Here is a 12,429-nt window from a genome sequence, read left to right on the forward strand (position 1 = left end):
CAGATGAGTGGGTGAGGGACTGCACCCTTCTGCAAAAGCCTCCTGTCCATGCAGCCTGTCTACAATGGCTCTGATGCCAATGCCCCTGGCTTCTGACTGACAGCTGCCCCTTTGGAACAGAAGGAACTCAGGGGTATATCTGGCTGTCCATCCTGTGGCTGTTTCGTCGTCTCTTGACCCACCACCATTTGACATCAGACCCTGTCAAGGATCAGCCCCATCTTGAAGAAACTCACTGGACAGCTGGACCCCTGTTAATGTCACCGGAATTCAGCTTCAGCATTTTAATGTCTTCCATATGATTTTGGGAAGGTCTGGTGCACAAATTAATAAAACATGGGGTTGGTAGACACAGCTTTTCTGTTTCAACTTAACTACATTAACTGTGCACCTGAGTCCAGCCTTTGCTCCCACAGCATCCTACAACAAATGACAGGGTCTGGTAAACTGTGGTGAAAGAAGGACTAAGAAGAAGGAACTCAGAAATGAACACAGTGGAAGAAAGGAGATGGTAAACTATGCTGTTGTGAAAAAGTTAGGTCGAAGCAGCACTCTGAAAAAGTAGTAGAGATCACTACAAAATAGATGAACCATGAGAGTGAATGAAGGATTTTATGTATCAATAGGCTTTGGATTAAGACCTTTATCTCTTCTTGGGAGAAAGAACCTCTAAATAGGAATCACTACTTTCTTACTCTTCCATCTATACCTTCTTGGTGGGGGAGCACTTTCTGAAGTGCTTGGCTGAACAGATGGCACAACAGTATTATTCTTTCCATCCTGGAAGAGATAGGAAAGTGGAAGAAACACATCCCACATGGTAAAAGATGGTTGCACAATTATTACTTTCATGGTCAAGTTTTAAGATGTCATCAAGCATTTACAGAAGACAATATATGTCCTATTTGGAGAAAAGTTAGCATTTTATTTCAGTTGAGATTGAAAAATTATAAATTTGGAGTAGAAAGCATTTTCTCTGACACAAATATAAGAACACAAATAAGCACCTTATCACTGTATAAGAAGCTCTTCTTCTTGCTGTTTGATATCACTATGTCTAACTCATAGGGGAAATTTCTACTTCACAATAAAAAGCTTATTTGCACAGGATTAAAAAGGTATTCTGCTGTACTCTGCATACACTCTGAGGAGAGAAATGAGTGGCCAGGTGTTCTAAGAAACAGCAGTGAATAAAGGTTTTGAGAACAGTGATTTTTAACATGTAAATTTAACGAATAACCAACTAAGAAGACAACTATAAGAAACAAGCCTTTGACCTGCTGCTAACTTTACTAATGGAAAGGGTTTGAAGAAACTGTGAAGTGTAGCACAGTAATTTGCATTCAAGCAAATATGGTCCAGATCACAAGAGAGGAATGGATCCAGCAAGAATGAAAGAGAACGATATTACAGGTCAGGTCCACAAATGAAAATAAATGACCTTAGATGTTACAGAAAATGCGAGTCTTGATGTTTAAGCTACACACTGATTTTTAAAATTTTTTTTTATTACTTTTTTTTATTTTTGGAAGCTAAATTGCACAGATTTAATAAACAGTAATGATGAAAAGGAAAGTTATTAAATATATGCAAATAGGGACAAGAGTGATATAATTTTCCTTCTCCTTACCCCTCAGTAACACTGAGGGTGAAGGGCAGGCCCTGGGAATTCCCAGGCTGAGATTCTGAAGTCAGCATAGACAGAAGCTGGACTTAGGAACACAAGAATTCATGGTGGCACAGATAGGCATCAAAGGCAGATCAGTGGGTTGAATTTTTCCAGGATGCTGACCATGGATGAAATTAATCCTCGTGATCACACAATTTTATACCAATGTTCTGTTTCGGGCCAGGTGTCACAGCTTAGTAGTTTGGGTGAACCACAAACCTAAGGACAGAATTCCTCTTTTTCCCTCCTCCTTCCCCACCCCAGCAAAAGAAAGACAAAGAGGAATAAAGACTGGAGACTTTAAGCTGGAAAAAGAAAACTGTTGGGTAAAGATTTACTAACATAGATTGGACAATTATCTCAGGTTCTGAATCACTCTCCTGTGTTGTTCCTGCCTTGGGCTGACTCTCTCGCTGCTGATTAGGTTTTTCTGTTGGCTCTGTCTCTGGGACATCATCATCACCCATCCCTGGGTAGTCCAACTTCTTTAGATGCTTTCTGAGGATTGTGACAGGGGTGACAAGAGCTGGTTTGGAGCCAGTGGAGGAGGTGTCGCTGGAAGTGACCATGGGAACTGCACTGGTGGGGGTAGTGGCAGCAGGGAAAGTTTTCCTGCATAAATATTTAACATTGAACCACCTCTGGAACACATTCAGGTACAACAATAACCAAAACAACACCAGCCATCCCCAAAGCCTCCAAACTCTGGTAGGTGAAACTTGCCAAAGAAAGGAACAGAATCATTTTGCATAGTGAATGCATTCATCAAAATGTCCTCAAACTCCCCAGTCAAATTCCCAACTGAACTCATTTCCACAGAAATCATTGTTTTAATGGCATAGAAACGTAACAGGGCTCCAAGATGGGACCGTAGAAAACAATATGCATGGTTGAGTAAATTCATAAAGGTAGTATATAACAAACCTTTCACCCACACCATTTTTAAATGCATTTTTCTTTTTTCAGTTTCAACCTTCCCAGTATTTTCAATTAAAAAAAAAATTAAATTCGAGCCCCGCGTCAGGTGCCAACTATTCTGTCATGGCTTAGGTGTTTGGGTGGTCCACAAGCCTAAGGACAGAATTCCTCTCTATTTCCCTCCCCCTGAAAAGGAAAGACAAAGGGGAGTAAAGACCAGAGACCTGAAGTTGGAAAATGAAAACAATTTGGTACAGATTTACTAATACAGGGGAAAGGCAATAATATATCGGATAAACTAACAAAAAATAAAAGTATATATACAAATATATATATACCCAATAGATATGGGCTCTGAGGAACATGTGGAGAGATGATAGTGAAAAACAGCAGTGCAGATAGCAATGAAAGAAACAAGGAAAGAAACAAGGGTGGAGATACTGACTTTCCTGATCTTTATTGAGTATGGCAGGAAATGAGGGAGAATAGTTCTCAGAGTTCTCCTTCTTTAGTTCCTCCTGTTCAAATGATGACAGCCGGGATAGAGTGATTTTTATGTCTTGCAATTTTGGCTTCAGCTAAGATTTTTCTAAGCAGCTGTACTTGCTGAAATTAACACCAAGTTTCTCAGTCAGTGTCTGCTTCTAGGATTTATAACACTCAATGTTTAGTTACAGCTAGAGAATGGAGAATGGTCTGCAGAACCAAGGCCACTGTTTGGTTCTGAGGAACATCTTATGCTTAGGAAAGAGAAAGGGAGTAAAGGGGCCACACCTTCAACCCTCCTTTAGGGAGGAGCACACAAGACAGGTGGCCAAAATTTCAAACCCTTTCTTTCTGGAGAAAGAGAAAACCATTGAGCATTATCAGACCTAGAAACAGCCACCTAACTGAGAAATTTGCTGCTAATTTTAGCAAGCACAGATACTTATGAGAGACTAAACTGAAGGCAAAATTGCAAGAATGAAAATTAGTTTTATCCTGGCCCAAATCAGGACAAAGTTATACAAAAGAACCATGATGACTCAGACAGAGTCATCAGACTTAATTATTTTTTGTAGGCCAGGGAATGTCTAGAGAATACTTGGCAGGGAAAGAGATGGACAAATTTCCTTATTGTCTATGCCTATGAGGCTTTGCACTAAGAATAAAACAGGTCATAGGATCAGTTGTTCAGGACCATGATATAAACCGTAAATAGCAAGCAGCTCTATGTGGAATTTTATGAGAACTGATTTTTTTTTTTTCTTAGTACAAATTCAGATTAAATCAGTGTATTTGTTTAGAGATTGAAGTATTTAGATTTTAAATATGACCTGTATATCGCCTTTTTACCACCCATTAAATGCACAATTTTGAACTTCACTGAATAACATTTTTCAGACATATTGAACTTTATTTCTACATTAGTCTGTTTATTAATAGAACACTGATTATATTGGAATACTGGAACATTGGTTGTTCTTTCCTTTGAAAGGAAGACGAGAAACATAATATATATATATATTTATGTATGTATGTATGTAGAGAGATAGTCACAGCATAATACCAGACTTCCTTCCATTTTGTGTTCTATATATCAGTTGCGTGGTCTACTTGACAAAGTTAATTTTCAGTTTGTCTAATATATGTTCATGTAAGCTACCTGCATAAACACGTGTTCACACTTACACATTAATTTTATTTAAACTGAATAAAAAAGTTACACCCGAGCTGATTTTAGGATTTTACTTCAAGGTTTTTTGTTTGTCCTATGCATCTAGAGTTATGAATTTCATAAATTTCATAACTAGTTCTCATAATGAGAACTAGTGAGCATCTGATGATGATGATTTCATGGTATCTGATACAAAATATTTTGAATATGGCTGACAAACTTTTCTAGCTGTGTTGATTATTCTGCTTATAACTACTTTCATCCTCAATTAAACTTTTGTTCTGTGACTATAGATTGATTTTAATCACCCTAATCAAACACTATCACACACTAATTGTTCATTATGATCACAGAGTATCTTTACAACATCAGATTTTTGACTTATATGATTTTCAACTTTGTCTTAATTGTCAAAGTTAATTAAATTAATTGTGGATTAAGTTACCTTAGCTAAGTTGATGACATACAAATGTACTATTCTTTCAATAACAAAGTCATTAACATTCATTAGATAAGCCTCATGATTGCTTAGCAGTATGACATTGATAGATGAGTACGTTTCAGAGGCTCTCTGAGCATAAACAAAACGAAGCATCTAGTGGATACCTAACTACTTTTAAGATGTAGTATGTGATCAGGGCATATTCTTTTCAACACTTAGATGTGGATGGAGGGACCACTGTGTTTTTAGTCTCCCTTCCTATTTATTTTATTTGAGATCTGATTTCCTATACTAACTATTTCATTCTTTTATTTGAATAGGTTTTTTTGTAATTTCTTAAGGAAACACACTTGAGAGCTTAATTTTGATATTTTGTAAGAGAACAGTTTTATTTACTGAGCTCTACAGATTTTATCAGAATGTTTTATCCCAGTGGAATAAACCTCATGAAGCTGAAGCTACACTGGATATAAACTCTTCTATCTAGATCCTGAGCAACAACACTGAAATGACTTTCCCATTTCCTTGGCTGAGGCTGTGCATAAAATGTCAGAAAAGATCAAGAATGATGTCCAAATTACAGATGACTGCATTTAATGCATTTATATGAGGGCTTGTCATTCATGAGCTGTGACACAGTTGAAAACCTTGGTTTCAGCTGGAGCCAAATGCATAAGGAGATTAAAATTGGATTGGTTTTACAGAAATGAGAGAGCAATGTTTCTCCCACACTGAGCACTGAGAAAAAAAGAGCTCTCTGAAACAAGATGGGGCTGCAGTGGGAAAGAGATTGAATTTAGAGATATTGTGAGGCTATACAATGACCTGTTAAGGGGACAGAGTATATTTTAATAATTCTGCTCTAGAATTAGATTGAGACATCATCACATAACGAGTTTTTTTGTCTTTCAATGTTATAGGTACCTGACAACTTTTTATTTAGGTGTAGTAGGCTGGCTGTTTTGAGATGTTAGAGATCTGTAGTACTGTGTACTTTGCAACTGTAAAGGCTTTCCACTTAAATTAGAATTAATTTTTTAGTAAATTTTAGGCATTGTGAAGTTGCTGTTCAATGCTGCTCAGTATGAAACTTTGCACATTAGTTCCATCTGTAGATCAGGTGATGGGGAATCTATTTTACACACATGAGAGCATATGGAAAACAGCATAATTGTGACTGGCATCAGGCAGAACTGCTGGATATTATAAACTTCCACCCACTTAACTCTTAAGAACCAAGGCTTCAAAAATTACTTTACTTTGCTTCTCCTACTGCTCTAACAAACTTGTAGCACAGTGAAATAATCTCATGTTAATCAATGAGCATCTACGTTTAATTTCTGATTCCTGTGGAGGAAGAAATTGTTTGCCCTCTAGAGTAAAAGAGAACAGAGTCAGATATCTGTAGTGGCCTCTCCTGAAAAAACAGAGTTCAGTACTAATTAATACACATTTTAACTTCTTGAAGGTCTGTGCTAAGATTTTTCAAGTTATGTATATTTTTAATGACTTTATAGCTTCTCATGCTAAGCATTCCTACAAACCATCTCCTGGGGCAGAAAAAATTCGTTGTGATGTATGCTGTGAAACCCAGTTTTAAGTTATTTGTCAAGGCTTCCCTACAAGCCCTGTGGCAGAACTGCACAAGACATTGTTCAGCTGCCTCAGCTGAAGTATCATTCTTTCTTCTTGCTTCCCTCACCAGACTGCAGAGGTGTTTGCCAAATCCACCCACAAACTCCAGATTGTTCAATAAGTTAATTCAAATCATACAGTAAAAAGACTAGTGGAGTCAGCAGTTCTGGTTTATTCTTTCCACGGGACAATCTTGTTAAAATAAATGAGAAAACAGCCCAGTGTGTTTAAAGACTGCGTTATTCACATGCAAGATAGATAGCACTGCCTTTCAGCTTTCAAATCAATTATTTTTAAAATTCTCAATGCTCTGATTGATACCATTAATTATTAAGTTTAAATGAAAAAAAAATAGGAAAAGGTAAAATAAAAATAATAATAAAAAAAAGATTGGTAGTGTCTTATGTTGCTGCTTTGATAAAGATGTGCTTGAAATCTAAAATTTCTCAAATACTACCATGGTAAAAATTCCAGTTAAGTACTTGGAAAGTACTAGATATGAGAGCACTGCAAATAAGCTAGCAGTACAAGTGCTGCAATATATACTTGTAGTTTATACATTAACGATGCACATCCCCAAAAGCAATTAAGCCTTTCCATAATCTTTCTTTCTTTACAAATTTATAAGACTGAAGATGCATAATTTTCAATTAAATTCCCTGGGATACAATGTTTACAGGAAAATGCTAATTGCAGCAATATCCACAGTACTTTCATATACATATAACATTTTAATTTCAGAGTGCCGTTTTCTGCCACTATTAATTTGTTGCATATTTATTTTTCTACCAGATAATTTTGAAAACATTTCAGTGTATCAGGAATTGTTAGTTTCATACACACATTCAAAAAACTATAGATGAATCTTGAGCAATTGTATATTAAATAGAGATAAAATTATTGAAGTCATTAGTAGATAGTGAGAAGTGTATACTTCTGTAGATAAGCTACATTGCCAACTCTGTCACCTCTAGAGAGGTATTTGTGCTGTTGCCTAGACAAGGATAGGTGCATCTTGCTTAGCTAAATAGTGATGTTTACATACAAAATATATGGTATAGATTACACAGCATCTCTCTTTCCACTGAGGAAGAATTTAGCTCTGTAGGATGGGGAAAGCATTATGAGATAAGTGAAAATTTCTGTTCACAAATTCTTCAGCAGATGAAAGAACCTCATGTATTGTGTTGAAGAAATCCTGCATTTATTTGAACTTTAATCACAGAGACAAACATACAGGTTTCCACATTTGAAAAACTCACCAATGCAATGACGAGATGGTTCACTATTGTTAATTCATGTACTGAGTCTTCCATATTGATTCTATTAAAGTTATATTTAACTGACTCCTAGACTTAGGCTAACTTATTAGAGCACTAAAGAAACAAATTATAATTGTTTCAGTGAATCTTTTCGCTTTCTGGGTGCCCAGATTCCAAGTAAATATGCAAATGAGTAGATCTAGTGTGATCTACCATTTTTTACATAATATAAATATACTGCTCTACCATTACTATGAGCTGACTCTCCCACTCGTGTCTCCATCTATCTTTTTACTTTAAGTAGTCCAATATACTTAGCCTGTAAATTCTGGTTTCTTTCTCAAAAACTAGTGTTGTTTGTAAGAATATTCTTCACATGTGCAGTGTGTTGCAGAGTCATTAAAATACTTTCTGGAAGCAGTCTGTGGGACCTTTCAGAGAAGAAAACAGCTGAGCACTTGAAAGTGTCTCTTTTTCCTGTCTTTTCAAATGGAGTAATTTTTTCTCTTGATGTAAATTGGCCTTTTGTCAAAAGAGTCAAGTTTTATTCCTAGCCTTCCTATTAACTCATGTGGTCAGGTACTTATTATCTGAATGAACCATCATTGCTAAGCCTGTTCAAAAGCTTAGGCATGTACGTGTCCATCTCCTTGCATAAGAAAATGTGTGATTAACACACAAATGCCTGATTAACATCACAGCTGTGATTAAGCTGACAGTTTTTCTATGTCTGTGAGAGTCTGATCTCATTGATTTGAATTTGTGTGAAATAAAACCCAATTTTAAAGTGAATAGCCCTGGCTAGGGTGGAGGACCTGGCCTGGCCAGAGCTGAACAGGGGATGACACCCAGGAAGAGATACGAACTAAGAACTAACAGCTGAGGGAAGACTACTCCCCTTTTCTGAGGGCCAGCCTGCAATGCTGGGATGTCCCTCCAGTTATGATTAACCTTTTCCAGGGTGGAGGAAGCAACGTTGATTGTACTGATGCTGCTGTACCTGTCTGAGGGGGCTGGAATGGAGTGGGAAGTGGAAAGAGACAAGACCTGTGTGCTGGAAGCCCCCACTCCATGCAGCCTGTCTGCAATGGCTCTGATGCCAATGCCCCTGGCTTCTGTGGCAGCTGACTGACAGCTGCCCCTTCGGAACAAAAGGAACTCAGGGGTATATCTGGCTGTCCATGCTGTGGATGTTTCGTCGTCTCTTGACCCACAACCATTTGGCATTGGACCCTGTCCAGGATCAGCGCCATCATGAAGAAATTCACTGGACAGCTGGACCCGTGGTGGTGACTCTCTCTTTCTGTCTCTCTCTGTCTCTCTCTGTCTCTTTCTCTCTTATATCTTCTTTTACTCTCTCTCTTGTTTGCCTGGCTCTATAATTTTGCTTGTTAAATTGTCAAATAAAGTCTGCTTGCACCCAACCCTTCTATGGTTGGACTTCGTTTCACAGATCCAAAACAAAAATAAATTTTAATGTTACCTTGCACTGTAACAACATCCTTGACCGAACGTCAAAATTACATTAATTTTACAGAGAAGCAGAGTCCAATGAACTTTGAGGCTTAATAGAATTGTTTTGGATCTTGATCCCTTCCTCCTGTTGTTTGCATGCTACCACATCAGAATACCATTGATATATCCAGTACAGAAGTAGCCACTGCAGTATCAGGAGGATGTAGAGAATGACAAAAAGTTTCTGCAAAAAGCTGCCACTTTGATCAACTCATGGTGTGACAAAAAAGATTAAGGATGGTTGTGAAAGACCATTTTGCTTCTCAATTCAATCTACCTCAATTATCCAAGAACAGAAAAATCAAATGAATTCTGATAGCATTGATCATAGTTAGTTCCCAGTAAATAGTAAACATTATCCTATGATCAGACAGAAATAAAGATTGATGTATGTGTCTGAACTTTTTAGTCCTCAATTTGCATTCCTCTTTCAAACCAAGACAAAGCAGACTCTGCAAAAAATGTCTTTGAGAGCTCTTGATCTTCTATTTTAAAAATTCACTTTGTAATAGCTTTAAAAATGTACCATTATAAGAAAGTTAAAGAGTAGCATTCAGTCTCCTGATAAACAATATTTCAGTGAATGAGTGAAAGTAGGGAAGATTTGCTTTAGAAAAATAAAAAATATTGCTACTAGGCAGAAAAAGGAATTATGAAGGGTGTCTGTCCATGCAGTGAAGTATGTTCATTTAAAAAAGATTTCTATAAATTCTGCCCTCCTCCCCCAAACTTAGTATGTCAGAGGAAAATTGCAGTTTTGTAGACTTTTACAATGAGTCTGGTCTACATCTAGTTGTATTTGTTGACTTGACAGAAGAGATGGAAGTGAAGTGAAAGGAAGTAATGTGACATAGGAAAAAACATGCTTTTTTTTGATTCAGGTGCCCTTTGCTACAGTATTGGGAAATGAGATGGTGATTTCCCTACAAGATTTTAATTTTGCAAATAACCACATACGAATACAAAATGGTGGATTCTTCTCTTATCTTATTCACAGTATTCTTTCTCTAGGCCTCAATTAATAGTTATAAACTAGTTAACAGCTTCACATTGTTCAGCAAGCAAGTGTCTGCTCATGGTTTCCTTTCTAAGTACAGTTGTCAGGGCTAAATCATTAAGGATGCTTATCCTGAGCTGCTTAAGAAGTTTTAAGTGCTAAATTGTAGATTATTTCCTAAAACCCATTTGGTCCCCATCACAAAGATTATGGAGAGAAAGGGAAGAGGTGTATGAGGTAGTGCTACCATTTCCCAAATGTGTCCAAGTAGTTGCAGCATACAAATGGTCTACCCAAAACACCAGATAAAGACTTCATATTCCTTTTTGAACGAGTCTGCACTGAAGGCAGGTTAAAAGAGCTGTTGTGTCATAGAATAGAGTACATGTTATAGTTAAACTGCTATTTCAGAGTACTCTTGACTTTACCATATATTGTATCAGGGATTCTGTACAATAGATAAAATAAAAGAGTAAAGCCTTGCATTAAGCATATACTGTATATGACATATACTGTAGCATATACTGTATCAGGCATCATATAATCAAAGGTAAAGGATGAGTACGTAAAATGAAGGAAAAAGGGAAGGTAGCACTAGGAGCAGAAATTTGTCAAATATTGTTCTTTGTAATCTTTATATCAGGAGATTGGAATCTCACATAGAGTAAGAAATCAAAAAACAGAACCAAAACCAAAAAAACAAGCAAAAAAACCCAAATAGAGCAACCAAAATGAGGTAATACAAATAGAGATGTGATTATCTATGAAAGGTCTGTTCTTGGGAAGAAAGCTTAATTTTTCTGTACCTAGTGTCAGAATGCTTCCATGTATGTAACTGTTCCAGATTTCTAGTCTCAAAGGACCGGAAGCTACTTTTTTTATTTTCTCCATCTCTTCCTTCCTGTCTTCTCACAAATAACTGTGAATAGCTTTAACTAGCATGTGCTTAATTTAGATGGTAATAAACAAGTAAGCTGCAAAGTCTTCTCTTCAGTGCCTGCATAGTTTAGTGTTCTATTAGAATTCTTGACTAATGAATATTTCAACTCCAAGGTTCTGGCAATGTGTTAATGAATATAATAAAAAATTACTGTTAGAGAAAGAAAAAATAATCACTCCTCTGAAATAACGAGATAGAAATTAGCTGCTTTTCCCTGAATAATGTATTTGCAGAAGGTGCTGTCCAGGTATACATGTAGATGATTAATAAGTGATGATAGGGCACCTTGATTTTTGTCGTAAAACTTTACAGTGAATGCAGGCTAATGTAGAGTAGCAGCATACACGATTTGTGTCCAATTAGTGGTGTCTGCATAGGAAATCTCCTCTAAGGTGCACTGCATATCTGCACGCAGCCACATGGTGACATAAGCTGCTGTAATTGTTTGGCTAACACTGCAAACTACTGCAAAATTACCACTTCAAAACTGGGTCCCTAGGAAGGAGTAGATTTGGACTGGTGTGGTGGATAAAATATCAGGTACACAGGTATCTCCTTCCGATGAAAGTGAGAGTACTCCTTTCACCTCTGTCTCTGTGAATTCATTTTTTTCCCCCTGCTTTTGCAGAAACTCTGTTCACCTTTCTGAGCATTAAAAAGCTTGTAGAGTTGTATTACTTTTGACCCAACTCTGGAGTGTGACCTGTCCTGGAGACTACATATGTTATACTCATTAAATCAAACATATACTCTTTAGCTTTATGAGAATAGAACTTGTTCATGACATCTATTCATTAAAATGGTCCAGTGCTGCTTTTTTGCCTTCAGACCAATGGACCTATGCATTTTATTTGCTAATAGCTTGAGTGTGATTTTATCACCAATGACCTCTGAGTTGTCCAGATAGGTCTGAAGTAAAAATTCTTATATTTCTATTGCAGCAAATGACATGGAAATTATGGACTTTTTTAACAACTGATTTTTTCTTTTAATTACAGCTGTAAAAAGTCTGATTGCATGTGAGAGTCTGTTCATGTGACATGATATCCAGATCATTAGACTCCTTATAAATGAATTCGGGGTCTATGTGTAGAGATTAAATTGAAAATTCTGAGCTATTAAACCAGCCTGTGTTGCTGAAGTCAGTAGATAATGAGTGTAGGTTCATATCTTTTTTGCAAGTCAAGAAACACACACCTCATGAGGTGAGGAGTGTCTGACCTCATTATCATCTGCCAGGTCAATTTCTTACCTTTCCAACAGCAGTAATGAAAGAAGAAAGAAGGGTCATGTTTGCCTTTTGTCAAAGAATCATCTGGTTATACACTAAAAATTGCCATGTTTCAAAGCCTAGTTTCTGTCCTTGCAAAGAACCTTCTCTCTGTCATAGAAAT

The sequence above is a fragment of the Heliangelus exortis genome, chromosome Z, assembly GCF_036169615.1.
Source record: "Heliangelus exortis chromosome Z, bHelExo1.hap1, whole genome shotgun sequence".
Taxonomy (NCBI): domain Eukaryota; kingdom Metazoa; phylum Chordata; class Aves; order Apodiformes; family Trochilidae; genus Heliangelus; species Heliangelus exortis.